The 18,617-nt window shown below is 35.4% G+C and overlaps 1 non-coding gene across 1 annotated transcript; it reads left to right on the plus strand.

Moving 5' to 3' along the window:
- The first annotated feature begins 14,148 nt into the window (after positions 1-14,148).
- Positions 14,149-14,253, plus strand: LOC140858947 (small nucleolar RNA R71). Its single transcript, XR_012142351.1, has one exon. It is a non-coding gene; the product is annotated as a small nucleolar RNA R71 (small nucleolar RNA).
- Positions 14,254-18,617: the final 4,364 nt, after the last annotated feature.

The following is an 18,617-nucleotide window of genomic DNA, read 5'->3' on the forward strand; positions in this document are numbered from 1 at the left end:
AGGTGTGTTTGACATCTGTGAGAACTAAAAGAAGAAGGTATCTAGATAGTAAATGCTCAAGGCACATGATAGAAGATAAGCCATAATTTATCTCTCTTAAAGTTAAAGATATAGGTGTAGTAACTTTTGAAGATAATGGTAAAGGCAAAATAATTGATCTCGATAATATCTTGATAACACCCTCCACTTGTATTGAAAATATTTTGCTAGTAGAAGATTTAATGCATAACTTGCTTAGCATTAGTCTATTATGGGATAGAGGTTTTAGTGTTCATTCAAATCATCTCATTGCATTGTAACTAGTTCATTTGATGAAAGCATTAAATTCATAGAAAAAATATATGACAATGTTTATATTGTTGATCTTGATGAATTAAAAAATAAAAATATTGAATGTCTTGTTGCTATGAATGCTAAAGTAAATGAATCTAGTTGGATTTGGCATAATAGACTAGGTCATGCAAGTATGGATTCATTGGCTAGATTAATTAAACTTGACTCAGTAAAATATTTATCTAAAATAAATTTTGAAAAGAATAAAATTTACAAAGTATGTCAACTTGGTAAACAAACAAAATTTTTTTTCAAATCAAAAAGAATTATTTTAACTAGTTGGTCATTAGAATTACTTTATATGATTTGTTTGGATCTATTTCAACTACTAGTTGTGGAGGAAAAAGATATGGTTATGTTATAATTGATGATTTTTTAAGATTTACTTAGATTTTATTTCTATCACATAAAGATGATGCTTTTGATATGTTTATTGATTTTTTTAACAAAATAATAAGAGAAAAAGAATGCAGTGTTTTGAATATAAGAAGTGATCATGGAATCGAATTTAAAAATCATAAGTTTAAAAATTTTTATTCTAAAAATAAAATTAATCATAATTTTTTAGTACCTAGGATACCTTAACAAAATGGGATTATAGAAAGAAAGAATAGAACATTAATTGAAATGGCAGGAATCATACTTTGTAAAAGTAACCTTCCAAAATACTTTTGGATAGAAGCTATTAATACTGTATGCTATGTGCTAAATAGAGCATTAATTAGACCAATCTTAAAGAAAATTCCATATGAACTCTTTAAAGAAAAGAAACCTAATATTTCATATTTTAAAATTTTTGGATGTAGTTGTTTTATTTTAATAAATGGTAAAGATAAACTAGAAAAATTTGATGCAAATTCTGATGAAAGGATTTTCCTAGGTTATTCATCTCATAGTAGAGCATATAGAGTATTTAACAAAAGAATATTGATACTAGAAGAATCGATGTATGTCATTTTTTATGAGACTAACTCTCTTAAAACAAGAAAAGAAGAGCTTGATATGGATGCAGAAAATCTTGAGAAGAAGTTGAAAGATATGAATATTGAAGACACTCTTTTTCAAGAAAAAGAAGATGTGGAGCAAGATGTTAAAGAAGAAGAGCCACAATCTCAAGATGAGCAAGGTACATCCAATTTACCAAATAAATGGAGGTATGATCCCAAATACCTTAAGAAATTAATAATAGGTGATCCATCTTATGGTATTAAAATTTAGAGCATCAATTAGAGAAGCTATGAAACATGTTGCATTTGTATCACATTTAGAACCTAAAAATATAATAGAAGCTGAAAAAGATCCTAATTGAATTTTGGCAATGCAAGAAGAGTTAAACCAATTTGAAAGAAACAAAATTTGAAAATTAATTGAAAGATCCAAAAATTTTTTAGTAATTGAAACTAAATGAGTTTTTAGAAATAAACTTGATGAGAAGGGCAATGTAATTAGAAATAAGGCTAGATTTGTTGTACAAGGATACAATCAAGAAAAGAGAATTGATTTTGATGAATCCTTTGCACCTATGACTAGACTTGAAGCTATTAGATTGCTCTTAGTATTTGCTTGCTTTATGAATTTCATGCTTTTTCAAATGAATGTAAATATTGCATTCTTGAATAGATTAATTGAGGAGGAAGTTTATGTAGAACAACCTCTGAATTTTGAAAATAAAAAATTACCTAATCTTGTATACAAACTTAAGAAAGCTTTATATGGGTTAAAACAAGTACCTAGGATTTGGTATAATAGATTGAGTAAGTTTTTTGTAAACAATGATTATAAAAAAGAGAATGTAGATAAAATATTATTTATAAAGCAAAAAATCAAATGATTTATTGATTGTACAATTGTATGTCAATGATATCATATTCGGTGCTACTAATGAAGTCTTGTGTAGAGATTTTGCTAGACTTATGCAGGGTGAGTTTGAGAAGAGTATGATGAGAGAGCTGAACTTCTTTTTCGGACTCCAGATCAAGCAATCAAATAAGAAGATCTTTATCAATTAAAGCAAATACATCAAAAAAATGTTAAAAAAATTTAGAATAGAGAATGTCAGAGGAAGTGGCACCCCTATGAGTACAAGTTGCAAGCTTGATTAAGATCTAAAAGGAAAAATAGTAGATCTTAAGCTATATCGAGGTATGATTAGATCTTTACTTTATTTAAGTGCAAGTGGACTAGATATAATGTTTAGTATATGTATGTGTGTATGTTATCAATTAAATCCTAAAGAATCTCATATAGCTATAGTTAATTTTTTTTTAAAATATTTAATAAATACTCAAGATGTAGGTTTGTGGTATTCGAAACAATCTTCATTAGACTTAATTGGATATAGTGATTCTAATTTTGCTGGTTGTTGCTTAGATAAGAAGAGTACAAATGGTACTTATCAATTTTTAGGAGTTAATTTGGTCTCATGGTTTAGTAAGAAATAAAATTTGGTAGTCTTGTCAACGGTGGAAGCCGAATATATTATTGCTGGGAGTTATTGTAATCAACTATTGTGGATCAAACAATAACTAAAGGACTATGGTATTACTTGCAATAATATTTTTATTCGATGTGATAATATAAGTACTATAAAGTTAACTAAAAATCTTATATTACATTTAAGAACAAAACATATAGAGTTAGACACCATTTCATTAGAGATCATGTACAAAGTAATGATATAACCCTTGAATTTGTGCCAACTGAAAATCAAGTTGTAGATATTTTTATAAAACCTTTAAATGAAGAGATATTTTGTGCAATAAGGAAACAATTAGGTTTATTGATCCAATTTGTTGAATTGTTGTGTGTAAATTTTATGATAAAATGAGTGCCTTTAATATGATGAATTTCCTAAATTATTCATGTTTTAATTGCATTAGGAAAGGCATGTTTAAATTGCATTATCATTGGCCTTAAAACTTAGAAAATTTAGATTTGTGCCAGACTGAGCTGGCTAATAGTTTTATTCATGAAAAACTTAGTCGACCCAGTACTTAGTTAACTCACAATTATTTTGAGCCGACTAAGTTGTCGGCGACCATTTTTTTTAAATAGGATTTTCGTAAGACCTAGGATGTTTTGTTTCTTAACCGACCAACCTCTAGAACTCTAGGAACCCTAAAATTTTTTCCTTAGAACCCTAATCCACCTCAAATCAGAGAGATTTTTGGATCCATGGTGCCTAAGAAATGTGTTGCCCCAAGATTGAAGCATCATTGTCCCTTTCCACCATCAAGACGAGGGATTCACAGTAAATGTTGGACCAAGTATCATGGTGACCATCCTGAGCCATCTCAGTCTGCTTCGTCTTCACCTTCGGCAGCCCTTGCTTAGCCTCCTTCGCCTGTGCCTCAATCACCATCATCTCCATCCTCTCCCAGGTCAAAAAGGTTTGTTCATTTCTCTTCCAGGGCTGTTACAATCGAGAGAAAAATAGACTTTGATTTTCTAAAAAGTGAGGGTTTTGAGATTGGTGAATGCTTGAAATTTCAAAGATGGAAATATCTATATTTTGGTATGGATCTTCCAACCTATCCAAATCTAGTAAGAAAATTTTATGCAAATGCCATTGTTAGACCAAAATCCTTTGAAACAGAAGTGAAGGGGGCTAAAATCAATTTGTCTCAAGAAAAAATAAGAGTTTTGCTTAGAGCACCCACTAAAAGAGCAGAAAGATTAAATGATAGAGCTATTGGGTTAAGATTTCTATTTAGAAGGGATGATGCAATGCATTTTGAGAAGATTCATACTAGAGATTTATCTGTGGAGCATAGACTTCTTCATCACATTACTGCAAGAATCCTCCTCACTCGGATTGGAAGATTTGATTTTTTGATGAAAATTGATATTGCTATCATGTATCACACCTTAAGAAGAGACAAATTCAATCTTGCAACTCTGATTTTAAAGGGAATGCAAGAAGCCTCTTAAAAGGAAAAGCCAGCTTTGCCATATGGAATGTTTCTGACTCTAGTGTTTTAAGATTTTGAAGTTAATTTGGAAGGAGAGCCTATCAAAAAGCTTTAGCACTATGACACCTACAACTTGAAGTCAATGAAGAGGATGAAATTTAAGAAGGTTGATGGGCAGTGGGTCAAGATAGATGAGGAAGGGGAAGAAAGATACATGCCAAAGCCTGTACCACAGCATCCTAAGCCTGCTGCATCTTCATCTACTGTTTGACTTGCTGAGGATCAGATTGAGGAGATTGTGCAACATGTTTCTGACTGTCTTTGATCATGTCTCTGGGTGTCTCTCTTCATTAATGGAGAATGCAGTGAGAAAGATTTTGTCAAGTAGCATGCTTGTGTGCTTATGAATCTAGCTTCCTCTATCCTCCCGAGCCTAACATAGATTAGGTTGCATATAAGATGCATATAGTTACATGATATTTTGAGCATTTTTGTTGTCAATGTTTTGGTTATGTAATGATCAAGTTTCTTTTTGGACTCAATGTATCTTTCTTTATAAATGAATGAAGTTTGTCTTTGCTTTATATAAGAAATGCTTTCTTTATGTATGTTGTATAATGTTTGATTATTTACCTTTTTGATAATGACAAAAAGAGAGAGAAGAATAAGTATCAATTGAAATGAATGCGTATCAAATTGAAACTAAGAATTGAGTATCAGCATTGAGTATCAAATTGAGTATCGAGTATCAAATTGAAATTACAATTAATAAAATATAGTAATTTGAAATTACAATTAAAATGAATGCGTATCAAATTGAAACTAAGAATTGAGTATCAGCATTGAGTATTAAATTGAGTATTGAATATCAAATTGAAATTACAATTGATAAAACATAGTAATTTGAAACATTTGGCACATAGTATTGATGGAAATTAAATTTAAGTATCAATTGAAACTATGTTTGATAAAACATGAAAAATACTAGTTTGAACCAAATTATAATCCTAAATTGTTAATTTAAAACTTATGGCACATAGTAAGGGAGAGTATCATAAATTTTGATAAAATTAAAATTGAATTGAGCATAATTCTCATACTCATGGGGAGCATATATAAATTGCTAAAATTTGATTGTATATATTGTGTATGCAAGTATAGAAAGTGAAATTGATAAAATCTGAATGCATATATGCAATAATTGAAAATGAATCAATTTGAAATTTGAAGGAAAGGTTATACTCAAAAGATTTTGTCATTATCAAAAGGAAGAGATTGTTGACCCTGGATTGATTTTGATGATAACAAAAGTATTTGAGTATAAATTATTAAGTTTCTAACATTATTTTTGAGGATGTGTAGTTTTAAGTTTTAAGAAGCTCACAATTTTCAAGTATTTTCCAACATTCAAATGAAGAATCATCATCCAAGATCCTAGCGATAAAATTCTAGATTAGACACACCCTTCAAAGAGTTTTAATAAGGAATAAATCAAGTTTCGAAGGTAAGTCTAATCTATAAATCAAATTAGAGAAGAAAGGTTGAAAAATAATATTTGGTATGTTTGGCACATAAATTGAGCTGACCCAGTCAGAAATTGAGCCAACCCAGTCTGAGTGGATACAAAAAATAGAAAGCATAGATAGTCAAAATTCAGGACCTAGGGGACTTAGCCGACTCAGTGAGCAACTTAGCCGACTCAGCCAGAAAGATAGCCGACTAAGTCTGAGAATACATCAAAAGATAGAAAGCCCATTTTTCAGCCTGCTATGATTGAGCTGACCTAGTAAAGGACTTAGTCGACTCAGAGAAAAATAGAGCCAACCCAATGTCTGTAACGGCTAGTTTTTGAAAAATACAGCCTTTTGTCCCATGCGCCCTACAACGGCTATTTTCGTATCTCTAATGGATAAAACACTTTTCAGAAGATCTCTAGATAATTTTAAGTGATGGAAAATATTAGCATTATATAAGAAAACCTTTGGAGCATCGAAGAATATCTTTTTGAACCCTAATGAAGAGCTTTGAAGTGTTTTTCAGTTTGTCAGCTGAATAGTGAAAGAAAGGAGTATCTTATTGATTTTTTTGTATCCTTCCACAATCCTCAAGCTGAGAGAAGTTAGGGAATCAGCATTGAAGATCTTCACCCATATCTCTCAAGCATTCAAGAAAAAGAAGTCAAGCAACCAGCAAGCAATTTAGATTTTCTTCTCTTATGCCTTATTATATTTTTTTTTGAATTTTTATTTTTGTATTAATTATATTTAATTTCAAGTTGCTTGAGATGAGAAACTTGGGTTAGTCCTATTAGATGTAAGTCCTAGAAGCCAATATGGCTGACATATTGTAATAACTCTAGGACATAATTTTATACTTAATATATTGATTTGATCAATAAAAGAGCAAATTTATTTTTTATTCAAGTGTAATGTATCTTTGAATCATCTATAAAATTAATTTCGATACATATTCTCAAGGTGTTGAGAATTAGAGATATGTATTTAATTCCTAACTGCTCCCGATCATAGGATCATCATGAGGATGGTGATCGATCTGGATAGGCTGGCGCATAGATCGCTTCCTTCGGGATAGATGAGTCTCTGATATATAGTATAGGGACACTGGATGACGAGTGCAGATAGTTGTTAGAGAACAATTAGTACTGAGCGTGACCATATGAGAGATCACTTGAATTTCTACTCGATTGTCAGTAATCATTTCGATGCTTGATGCGTAGTCATTGATAGCACCAAAAATAACTCTACTCACTATGTAGGTAGGATGAGTCGAGATCGTATCCTCAGGGACCTTGGGCTAAGTTGAGATTGCAATTAAAAGAAAGAAACATTATTTTTGATTTAGAAAATAAATTATCTTAAAATTAAGGTAATTAGAAAATAAAGAACTTGAGAGTTTTGAATCACTTTGCACTAGCAGAGTTGTATCTCTTTTTCTTTTTTTTTTTTAATTAAATGGATGCGATTAATCTTAGGAAAAATACCTATCTTTCCTCAGCACGCTCTGTACCCGTAGATCACGGTGCGTCTCCAGAAAGTATTGGGTAAATAACTCTTCTTTCCTCGGCACGCTCCGTATCCGTAGATCACGGCGCGTCTCCAGAAAGTAAAAGTTATTCCTAATATTAATCTAACAAGAAAGCATAAATAAAAACATATAAATGAGAGCAATTAAAGAACTCATGACAATTTAAATAAAAAATATAATCTTTATTGCATATAAAGAAATACAGGAAAGTTTGGAACAATAAACCATCTCTGTGTCGTTACAAAATTTCTTCTCCACTCCCGAGACTGCCAGCTTAGCTGCTCATGAAGTAGTCCCTTTCTATTCCTCTATGCAAGGCTCTAGAAGAATTTCTGGGTTCCCCCTCCAATGGGAGTACAAAAGTCTTTTTATAGGTGTTAGGAGGGAGGAGTTTTACATAATTTTCCGATGTGGGACTAAAAAATACAAATCTTTCAAAATATTTTTAAATATTAATTTTTTTCTTTAATAAGCATTTGTTTGACATGCGCCCACACCCGTGCGATGCTGCACCCGTGCCCGCATCCTTGCCGCGTCCGCGCCTCGTCCGCACCGCATCCTGCCTGCGTCCTGTGCGTTCACGCCTCACGCATCCGTCCTGCGTCCACGCGCCCGTCCTGCGTCCTGCACTGCTGCCGCGATCCATCCCGTGTCCGCAACCACCCCGCGTCCGCGCTTCATGCGTGCGCCCACATTCACGTGCGCCCACATTCACGCGCGCCCAGAGAAATTCAACGTGAACCAACTTTTTCACATACCAAAAAGAAACTTTTGTTTCTTTACAATGACATCTATATCCTTTTGGATTCCTTGCATAGTATCTTCATTTTCTATAATACCGGATGCGTCTTTCTTTTATTTTAATTTTATTTTAAGTCTAAATTTTTTCAAACTTGAGTCTTTTTGATCTATGAATCAGACTCTTTGTATCGGCGATCATCTTTCCTGTAAAACATAAAAAAAAGCATCAAATTCTTAATAAATAAAATAAATTAAATATGATTTTCTGCTTTAAATGACTTAAATTAAGTGTTTATCACACCCCCAACTTGAATTTTGCTCGTCCTTGAGTAAAATAGATATATCAGCATTGTGTACCGACTCGATTTTGAATCAAAAATTAGGTTAGGCATCCCAAAAGGTAGATGATACTTGGTCAGACCATTAAAGAGATATTTCATTGGATTATCAATTTGACCCAATTAGTGGTTGAATATTAACTAAAGAAATTTCAGAGCTTTTCTTTCACCAACTTCCCACTTTACTCTTTAAATCCTCTAACTTAATGGGAAGGAGGTTTATTATCTTCTTGCAATTTAGTCCCCTTAATATATATATATATATATATTATTTTATTTTATTTTATTTTTTTATATATAATATTGCCTACCTTTTTACGCAAACCACGATGCTTACTTAGGCGAAAGGGCCCGGTTACTCAGTAGGAGACCAATGTTGTTTTTCTTTCTCTCTTTCTTTTTTTTTTTTTTTTAAGGAGAATTTTTGCATACCTCGATCTTTCCACCCAATTTCTCATGAAGCAGATTCTTTATTGAGATCAGTAAGAAGAGGGTTGTAGAATCACTCCTAAAATTTGGTCTAGTTTAAACCCTACCATTCATTGGGTTTTCTTAATAATTTATTCCTCAGTATCTCTAAAATTATCTTGACCGTTAATCATTCATTTATTAGGATGCCTAATTGACTCTTAATTAAAATAAAATTTGAATACACAAAACTAATTATTTCTGACCATACTCGAGGATTTGATTAATTTTCTCCCCCCAACTTAATCTACATTGTCCTCAATGGAGTAGGAAAGCAAAGAAAATAAAAGGAGAGAATGCACCTGGGATAATTTTGCTTCGGAAGTTGAAGATAGCTTCATTGATTAATAGGCTCTTGTTCTAAATTTCTGCAGCTGTGGTAAAGTAAAAAATATGAAATCGTTGGGTTGCCTCCCAATAAGCGCTAAGTTTTACGTCTTCAGCCAGACTGAATTGAGTATTATGGCAGTTTTTGATCCACTAAATCAATAGATTCAATTAATTCTTCATCACTAATTCCATCTATGTAAGGTTTCAATCGCTGACCGTTCACTTTAAAAGTGTTCCCCTGTTTAGGATTTTTGAGTTCTATAGCTCCATGAGGAAATACCTGAGTTACAATGAAAGGTCCGTCCCAACGTGAGCGAAATTTTCCAGGAAACAGACGCAACCTAGAATTGAAGAGCCAAACTTTTTGATTGGGCTCGAATATTTTTCATGCAATAAATTTATCATGATATGCTTTAGTTCGAGCCTTATAAATTTTGACACTCTCATACGCTTCATTGCGTAGCTCTTCAAGTTCATTTAATTGGAGTCTCCTATTGGAACCTGTATTTTTCATATCAAAGTTAAATTGCCTTATGGCCCAAAATACACGATGTTCCAATTCCACCGACAAATGACAAGCTTTTTCGAATACAAGTCGATAGGGAGACATTCCTATGGGTGTTTTAAAAACAATACGGTAAGCCCATAATGCATCGTCTAAGCGAAGAGACCAATCTTTTCTATCGGGCCTAACCGTCTTTTCTAGGATATGTTTAATCTCCCTATTTGACACCTCTACCTGACCATTAGTTTGGGGGTGATATGGTGTGGCCACTTTGTGTGAAATATTATATTTTTTCATAAGTACTTCAAAATGTTTATTCGTAAAATGAGTCCCCCCATCACTAATGATCACCCTTGGGAAGCCAAATCGACTAATGATGTTTCGTTGGATAAAACTAATTATAATTTTATTATCATTAGTCCGTGTAGCTATTGCCTCCACCCATTTTGATACGTAATCAACTGCCACTAGAATATATTCAAATCCAAATGAGGCTGGAAAAGGTCCCATAAAATCAATCCCCCAAACATCAAAAATTTCTACTACTAAAATGGGGGTCAGCGGCATCATATCCTTCTTGGATAAATTTCCTGTTTGCTGACATCGCAGACAACTTCGGCCAAATTCATGTGCATTCTTGAAAAGCGTTGGCCAATAAAACCCACTCTGCAGCACTTTTGCTGCAGTTTTTCTTCCACTAAAATGTCCCCCACATGCCGAAGAATGGCAAAAAGTGAGAATGCTTTGGAACTCACTCTCGGGGACACAACGGTGAATAACTTGGTCAGGACAGTATTTGAATAGTTCAGGTTCTTCCCAAAAATAATGTTTAATTTGCGAGAAAAATCGATCCTTTTCTTGTTTTGTCCAGTGAGAAGGTACTTGTCCTGTTGACAAGTAATTGACAATATGGGCAAACCATGGAGGATGGCTAGAGGAGATTGCGAAAAGTTGTTCGTCAGAAAATTTTTCTTTGACCTCATCTATGCCTATCGTGTGTTCAACTAAGATCCTGGAGATGTGATCAGCTACCACATTCTCAGAACCCTTCTTATCTCGGATTTCCAGATCAAATTCTTGTAAAAGAAGGATTCATCTGATCAAACGCGGTTTAGTATCTTTCTTTGAGAGGAGATGTTTCAGAGCCGCATGATCAGAGTAAACTAGAACCTTAGACCCTAACAGATATGAGCAAAATTTTTCAAGGGCGAACACTACTGCTAGTAGCTCTTTTTCTATTGTGGTGTAGTTTAATTGGGCATCGGAAAGAGTCTTGCTAGCATAATAGATCACATGTGGCTCCTTATTGATTTTTTGGCCTAAGACGGCACCTATTGCAAAGTCAGAGGCATCACACATAATCTCAAATGGAATGGACCAGTCAGGGGGTTTTATTATGGGTGCTGTTGTCAGAGCTGTTCGTAATGTGTTGAACACTTTCAAACAGTCTTCATCAAAGACAAATGGTGTATCCTTGGCCAACAGATTGCACAAGGGTCTTGAAATCTTGCTAAAGTCTTTGATGAAGCATCTATAAAATCCGGCATGACCTAAGAAAGATCGTATTTGTCGGACCGAAGTAGGGGGTGGTAGTTTTGAAATAACCTCAACTTTAGCTTTATCTACCTCGATCCCTTTTTCAGAAATAATATGTCCGAATACAATTCCTTTCCGCACCATGAAATGGCTCTTTTCCCAACTTAGGACAAGATTTGTCTCCATACACCGTTTAAGAACTTTGAAAAGATTATGGAGACAATCCTTAAAGGTGGTTCCAAACACAGAAAAATCATCCATAAAAATTTCAAGACATTTGTCCACCATATCCGAAAAAATGGCCAGTATGCACCGTTGAAATGTAGCGGGTGCATTGCAAAGCCCGAATGGCATACGCCGAAAAGCGAAGGTGCCATAGGGGCAGGTGAAGGTAGTTTTTTCTTGATCATCCGGAAATACAGGTACTTGATTGTACCCTGAATAACCATCAAGAAAATAGTAGAAACTTTGTCCTGCTAACCGTTCTAGGATTTGGTCGATGAAGGGCAATGAAAAATGATCCTTCCTAGTAACGGCATTCAGTTTTCTATAATCTATGCATACTCGCCATCCAGATGATATGCGAGTTGGAAGTAGTTCACCTTCTTCGTTCTCCACCACAGTAATACCAGATTTCTTAGGTACTACTTGAGTGGGACTGACCCATTTACTATCGGATATGGGGTAGATGATTCCAGCATCTAACCACTTTACCACCTCTTTCTTTACTACTTCACGCATGTTTGGGTTCAATCTCCTCTGCATATCTCGATGGGGTTTGGCATGTTCCTCAAAATGAATATGGTGCATGCAAATGGAGGGGTCAATTCCTTTTAAATCGGCAATGGACCAACCGATAGCCTCTTTATGTTCCTTCAGAATACCAACCAATTGTGCTTCCTGATTAGGGGTCAAGTCTGATGCAATGATTGCCGGGAGGGTGTCATTGAGTCCTAGAAATACATACTTAAGCGTAGCAGGAAGAGGTTTCAATTCTAACGTAGGTGGTGATTCTAAAGATGGGACTATTGGTGTACTGGCTAATGTGGGCAATGGCTCATACTTGATTGTCCATGGAGGAGTGGTTTTATCATGTGGTGTATCTAACAAGATGTTAACTTCTTTCATATATTCCTCAAAGTCACACACTCCAAAGTGAGCCAAGCAAGTATCTAAGGGGTCTGGTGCTAGAATTATGGGTGTTGCATCTTCTATAATATCTTCTAGTGTATCTACTTCGAAGCAACTATCCATTGATGGTCCTTGGGAAGCACCAAACACATTCAGTCTTAGTTTCTTATTCCCAAACGATACGTCCATGACTCCTGTCCTACAATTAATGCATGCATTTGCCGTAGCTAGGAAGGGTCGTCCTAAGATAATGGGAATTTGTCTGGGGTTGCCACTTAATTCCATATCGAGAACCAAAAAATCAACTGAAAAGTAAAACTCATCTACCTTGACCAAGACATCCTCAAGCGTTCCACGTGGTTCCTTAATTGATCTGTCGGCTAACTGCAGTGTGACTGATGTGGGTTTCAGTTCTCCAAATCCAAAAAGTTCATACACCGAACTAGGTAAAAGATTCACACTTGCCCCTAAATCCAGAAGAGCTTTTTCAATGTGATAATCTCCTATAACACAGGAAATGATGGGGGCTCCTGGGTCCTTAAGCTTTGGAGGAGTGGCATGCTGGAAGACAGAACTAGCCTGTTCAGTGAGACGTACTTTCTTTGGGATTTGTGATCTAGATTTACATTTTTGGGTGCACAAATCCTTCAAAAATTTGGCATAAGCAGGGACCTGTTTGATTGCATCTAGAAGGGGAAGATTAATTTGGACTTGCTTAAACAATTCCAACATCTCATCGAGTTTTCCTCCCTTCTTATCTGCAGGAATAGGGGCTTTCAGGGCATCCGGAAATGAGGCTTTAGGCAAGTAAGATGATTTCGATGCAGTTGGTTCCTTCTCTATTTTTAGGTCCTCCTTATTCTTAGGTGATGTCGATTCGGTTAGAGGTTTAGGGTCGGTCTCATTGGTTTTACTAGTATGTTCAATGACCTTCCCACTTCTCAGAGTCATGATTGATTTGGCATGTTCAGAAAAAGCTTCTGGGGTATTAGAACTCTCAATCACAAATTGCCCTCTTGGGTTGCTCTCGGGTTGGCTAGGTAATTTTCCTCCTTCCCTCCTACTGAATGCAGTTGCTAGTTGACCTATTTGGGTCTCTAGCTTAGCAATGGATTGTGTGTGGGAGTTAAGGGTCTGAGTGTTGACTTCTAATCATTCTAGTGCTTTCAGAATTTTTTCCTCAAAAGCTGAGCTGTGACCAGTAGTAGACGGTTGAGGAACATTTTGAAATTGATGGTATGGTCCATGCCTATATGTTGGGTCTTGATATTGAGGTCGAGGTGTGGCAGGACAACCACTGGTTGTGGTCTCCAGAAAAAATTTGGATGGTTTCTCCAGTCGGGGTTATAAGTGTTCGAATATGGATCGTTTCCTGGTCTGCGAGCTTGTTGGACTTGCTGAACCTGCTCGTGCACAAACTCAGAAAATTGAGATGCGGCTGGGCATTCACTAACAAAATGGTTCGGACTTGCACACAATGCACAAACTTCTTGGATTGGGTTAGGTGGAATCAGGGATTGTCCAGTATTTAGAAGACGATCTAATTTTTGGGACAGTTCATCTACCTTTTGATGGATATCTATGGCATTTCCTACTTCATATATTCCACCTCTTTTTGGGTTTAACATGGGTTTATCTCTAATAGAGGCAGACATATGATGTAATGAATTTTCACTTAAAATTTCAAACAGTTGCCATGCCTCATCCTCACTTTTCAGCATAAATGTCCCACCGCATGATGCATCGACCATTTGTCGATGTCTTTCAGAGAGCCCATCATAAAAATATTGGATTAACTGCCACTTGGGTACAGCATGGTGGGGACATTTTCTAATAAGGTCTTTTAATCTCTCCCATATTTCATGAAATATTTCTCCATCTAATTGAAAAAACTAGTTATGGCTTTCCTTATTTGATTAGTTTTTCCTATGAAAAAATATTTCTTGAGAAACTCTCCTTGCAGCTGGTCCCAGGTTGATATAGTCATAGAATCCAAAGTATGTAGCCAGTATTTGGCTTTGTCCTTAAGTGAAAAAGGAATAATTTCAACCTAAGAGCATCATCGGAGAAGTTGTGAATTTTGACAGTTGAGCATATTTCAAGAAATTCTTCAAGATGTTTATAAGGGTCCTCATTACTAAGTCCATAAAATGAAGGTAACATTTAGATTATACTAGACTTAATTTCATATTGAGTGGCCTCCACAGGGGGTACTTGAATACAAGGAGAGTAGGTATATGTGGAAGGAGTAAAGTACTCCTTCAATTGCTTGGGTGGATCATTCTCCTGATTTCGGTCCATATTTTTACGTCTGCTGGCTCTAAAGGTTCTTTCTATTTTGGATCAAAAGGTTGGATTTTTGATCGTAACGATCTACGGCCAAGCATACACCTTACAATTATACTGTAGAGCAAACACAATTTTTTTTTTTATAATATATATTTTTATAATAAAGTGAGAAAAGAATGAAGAAAATCTAAAGAGAAGAACCTAAGAATCTTAAATCTATGAAAAGGGAAAAATTAGTTAATATTTAGATGTTAATTGCAATCAACTTAAACAATCATAGACTCTCTATCCTAAGGTTAACTTAGATCTAGACAGCTCCTAACTTTCAAGACCGCCTTTGAGCACTCCAAGCTCAAGACTGACTAACTGACTCGGCCAGGTAAGCGTAAGATGTGGGAGGTTTCCTGCTCGTTGCTTTTCTTAGACACCAACTGAGTTGGCCAGGTCAGTCAACGGAACCAATTGAAAACTACTTTCTTTAACCACTTGCCTTAGACATCGAGCAATTAACCAATCCGCACTTGGTTCAACTCTAGAGCTTTCTTATCCTATTGAGCTCGAAATTCCTAGGGCTGACGTCTAGTTGATTTTAAATTAAGGTCTAGGTTATACAAATGCAAGGGAGTGATTTGTGGGCCAAGGAAGGGTGATCAAATCCCCACCTTATCTGGTTAATGGGTTATTTCCCTTAAGATTAATTATGGAGATGCAATGCAAATAAACAAGGTGTCCAATCAAGTTAGAAATTTTTTATATTTGAGGTTATGCTATTTTAGTTAAGTGTTATGAAATGTCAGTGGCTTCTTTTTTTTTTTTAGTTTTGCAAGAAAATAAATTTAAGCAATTAAGTCTAAAAAGCAATAAATCACTAGGCTATAAAAAGTAGCAAATTATTCTAAGCAGAAAAATTCTTAAGTAGTAAATTAGTTATGCAAGGTAATTATGTAATTATGCAAATAAGATTATCTAGCTAGAAAGCATTGAAAAGAAATTTTAAAATGAGAAATAAAAACTGAAAAGTATTTTTTTTTTAATTTTTTTTTTCAATTTTTTAATTCAACCGTACCAAGATCTCCGGCAACGGTGCCAGAATTTGATGCGTAGTCGTTGATAGCACCAAAAATAACTCTACTCACTACGTAGGTAGGATGAGTCGAGATCGTATCCTCAGGGACCTTGGGCTAAGTTGAGATTGCAATTAAAAGAAAGAAACGTTGTTTTTGATTTAGAAAATAAATTATCTTAAAATTAAGGTAATTAGAAAATAAAGAACTTGGGAGTTTTGAATCACTTTGCACTAGCAGAGTTGTATCTCTTTTTTTTTTTTTTTTAATTAAATGGATGCGATTAATCTTAGAAAAAATATCTATCTTTCCACGGCATGCTCCGTACCCGTAGATCACAGCGCATCTCCAGAAAGTATTGGGTAAATAACTTTTACTTTCCGGAGACGCGCTGTGATCTACGGATACGGGGCGTGCCGAGGAAAGAAGAGTTATTTACCCAATACTTTCTGGAGATGCACCGTGATCTACGGGTACGGAGCGTGCCGAGGAAAGCTCCGTACCCGTAGATCATGGCATGTCTCCAGAAAGTATTGGGTAAATAACTCTTCTTTCCTCGGCACGCCCCGTATCCGTAGATCACGGCGCGTCTCTGAAAAGTAAAAGTTATTCCTAATATTAATCTAACAAGAAAGCATAAATAAAAATATATAAATGAGAGCAATTAAAGAACTCATGATAATTTAAATAAAAAATATAATCTTTATTGCATATAAAGAAATACAGAAAAGTTTAGAACAATAAACCATCTCTGTGTCGTTACAAAATTTCTTCTCCACTCCCGAGACTGCCAGCCTAGCTGCTCATGAAGTAGTCCCTTTCTATTCCTCTATGCAAGGCTCTAGAAGAATTTCTGGGTTCCCCTCCAATGGGAGTACAAAAGTCTTTTTATAGGTATTAGGAGGGAGGAGTTTTACATGATTTTTCGATGTGGGACTAAAAAATACAAATCTTTCAAAATATTTTTAAATATTAATTTTTTTCCTTTAATAAGCATTTGTTTGACGTGCGCCCACACCCACGCGATGCTGCACCCGTGCCCGCATCCTCGCCGCATCCGCACCTCGTCCGCGCCGCGTCCTGCCCGCGTCCTGCGCGTTCACGCCTCACGCGTCCGTCCTGCATCCTGCACTGCTGCCGCAATCCGTCCCGTGTCCGCAACCACCCCGCGTCCGCGCGTTCATGCACGCGCCCACATTCACGCGCGCCCAGAGAAATTCAACGTGAACCAACTTTTTCACATACCAAAAAGAAACTTTTGTTTCTTTACAATGACATCTATATCCTTTTGGATTCCTTGCATAGTATCTTCATTTTCTATAATATCGGATGCATCTTTCTTTTATTTTAATTTTATTTTAAGTCCAAATTTTTTCAAACTTGAGTCTTTTTGATCTATGAATCGGACTCTTTGTATCGACGATCATCTTTCCTATAAAACATAAAAGGAAACATCAAATTCATAATAAATAAAATAAATTAAATATGATTTTTTACTTTAAATGACTTAAATTAAGTGTTTATCAATGCTGTAGTTGTGTGAATGGTCTTTTAACCTAAGATTGTACTACTGTTCGTAGTCAGGCTACTGAAGTTTGACTGACACATAAACATGGATCTCAATGAGCCCTTGTAGTAGATGTTGGTGATAATTGGTCCACTGTAGAGGTAGGGTGCACATCAAGATGGAATCTATCAATTTTAGTAGAAAGGAGTAGTCCTATGAAATTTGAGAAGCTAAGTCTGAGAATCTATGGCCACAGTAGTATGATTGATAGAAAAGAATTTTCATAGAAGTCACAACTGGACTTGAGCTAATCGAATCTATCATATGACTGATGATGAGGTTTGATGATTTATCTATGACTTGCCATTTAGTCGGGACTCATGATAGAGAGATCGAATCACACGTTAACTACACTTAGAGATTTAATTCAGTTCTACTAGGTTGCCACTACATACTGCTAAGTATCACTGATGGATTGTGAGAGCTCACTAGGATTGTTCTGAATTGACAACCCTTGATGAGTTAGAGTGAAATTATTCCGACCTATTGAAAAGAGTTTCAATGATACTTTGATAGAGATCATTGTATATCTTACTATCAGATAGAATAAAACTTATGGGGTCACACAACAAAGGGATTAGGTCTGAAATAAGCAATTGAGCTTATGAAGTGTCAATTGAGTTTAGAAAAACTCGATTGAGTTCATGGTAACCTTGCTAGCACATGGTTGGACCCAATTCTTCTTTTCATTTGGATTACTTATTTGATAAGATAATTCAAACTTAATTATCTGCTAATAACCTACATAAATTAGATTCATGAGACTCCAATTATTGGGTGTCTAATATTTTGGATCATATGAATTAAGGATGCAAGTCCCTAATTAATTTTCTTGATAGTTATTCTTAGGTGCCATCTTGATTTGATCAAGTTGGGCGTGTCCTATGACTAGAGGATCTCTTGATCTTATATGGGGCATCCTTTAGGTGCAAAAGAGGATGTGTTTAATTGGGTGCAAGAGCTCCAAGAGTTGGCACCTAATAGGATTCCTAATGTAAGTTAAATAACTTAAGTTATTAAAAAATTCAATGCAAGTAGGGCTTGTATTATGAGATTGAATAAGATTCAATCCTCATGCTTATTTAAAAAGACCTTCCCTAAGGTCTCTAAAGCATCCAAACCAGCAGCCCCTCATGCCTAAGAGACCTCCCCATGCCCCCTCTCCCTCTCTTCTCCTCCCTTGGGCATCCCACACGCCCCACCTTGGGCGTCCCCACTTCTTCACGCCAAGGGCTGTTGTGGGCCCTCTTGTTTATTGGTTTTTACCTGCTGGTAGTAGCAAATAACAAAGGAGAATGTCTAGAGAAGAAGAAAAGAAGAGCATCAAGAAAAGAGATCAAGTGTTGATCGCGATCCAGA

The sequence above is a fragment of the Elaeis guineensis genome, chromosome 6 (assembly GCF_000442705.2).
Source record: "Elaeis guineensis isolate ETL-2024a chromosome 6, EG11, whole genome shotgun sequence".
In the NCBI taxonomy this organism is placed as follows: domain Eukaryota; kingdom Viridiplantae; phylum Streptophyta; class Magnoliopsida; order Arecales; family Arecaceae; genus Elaeis; species Elaeis guineensis.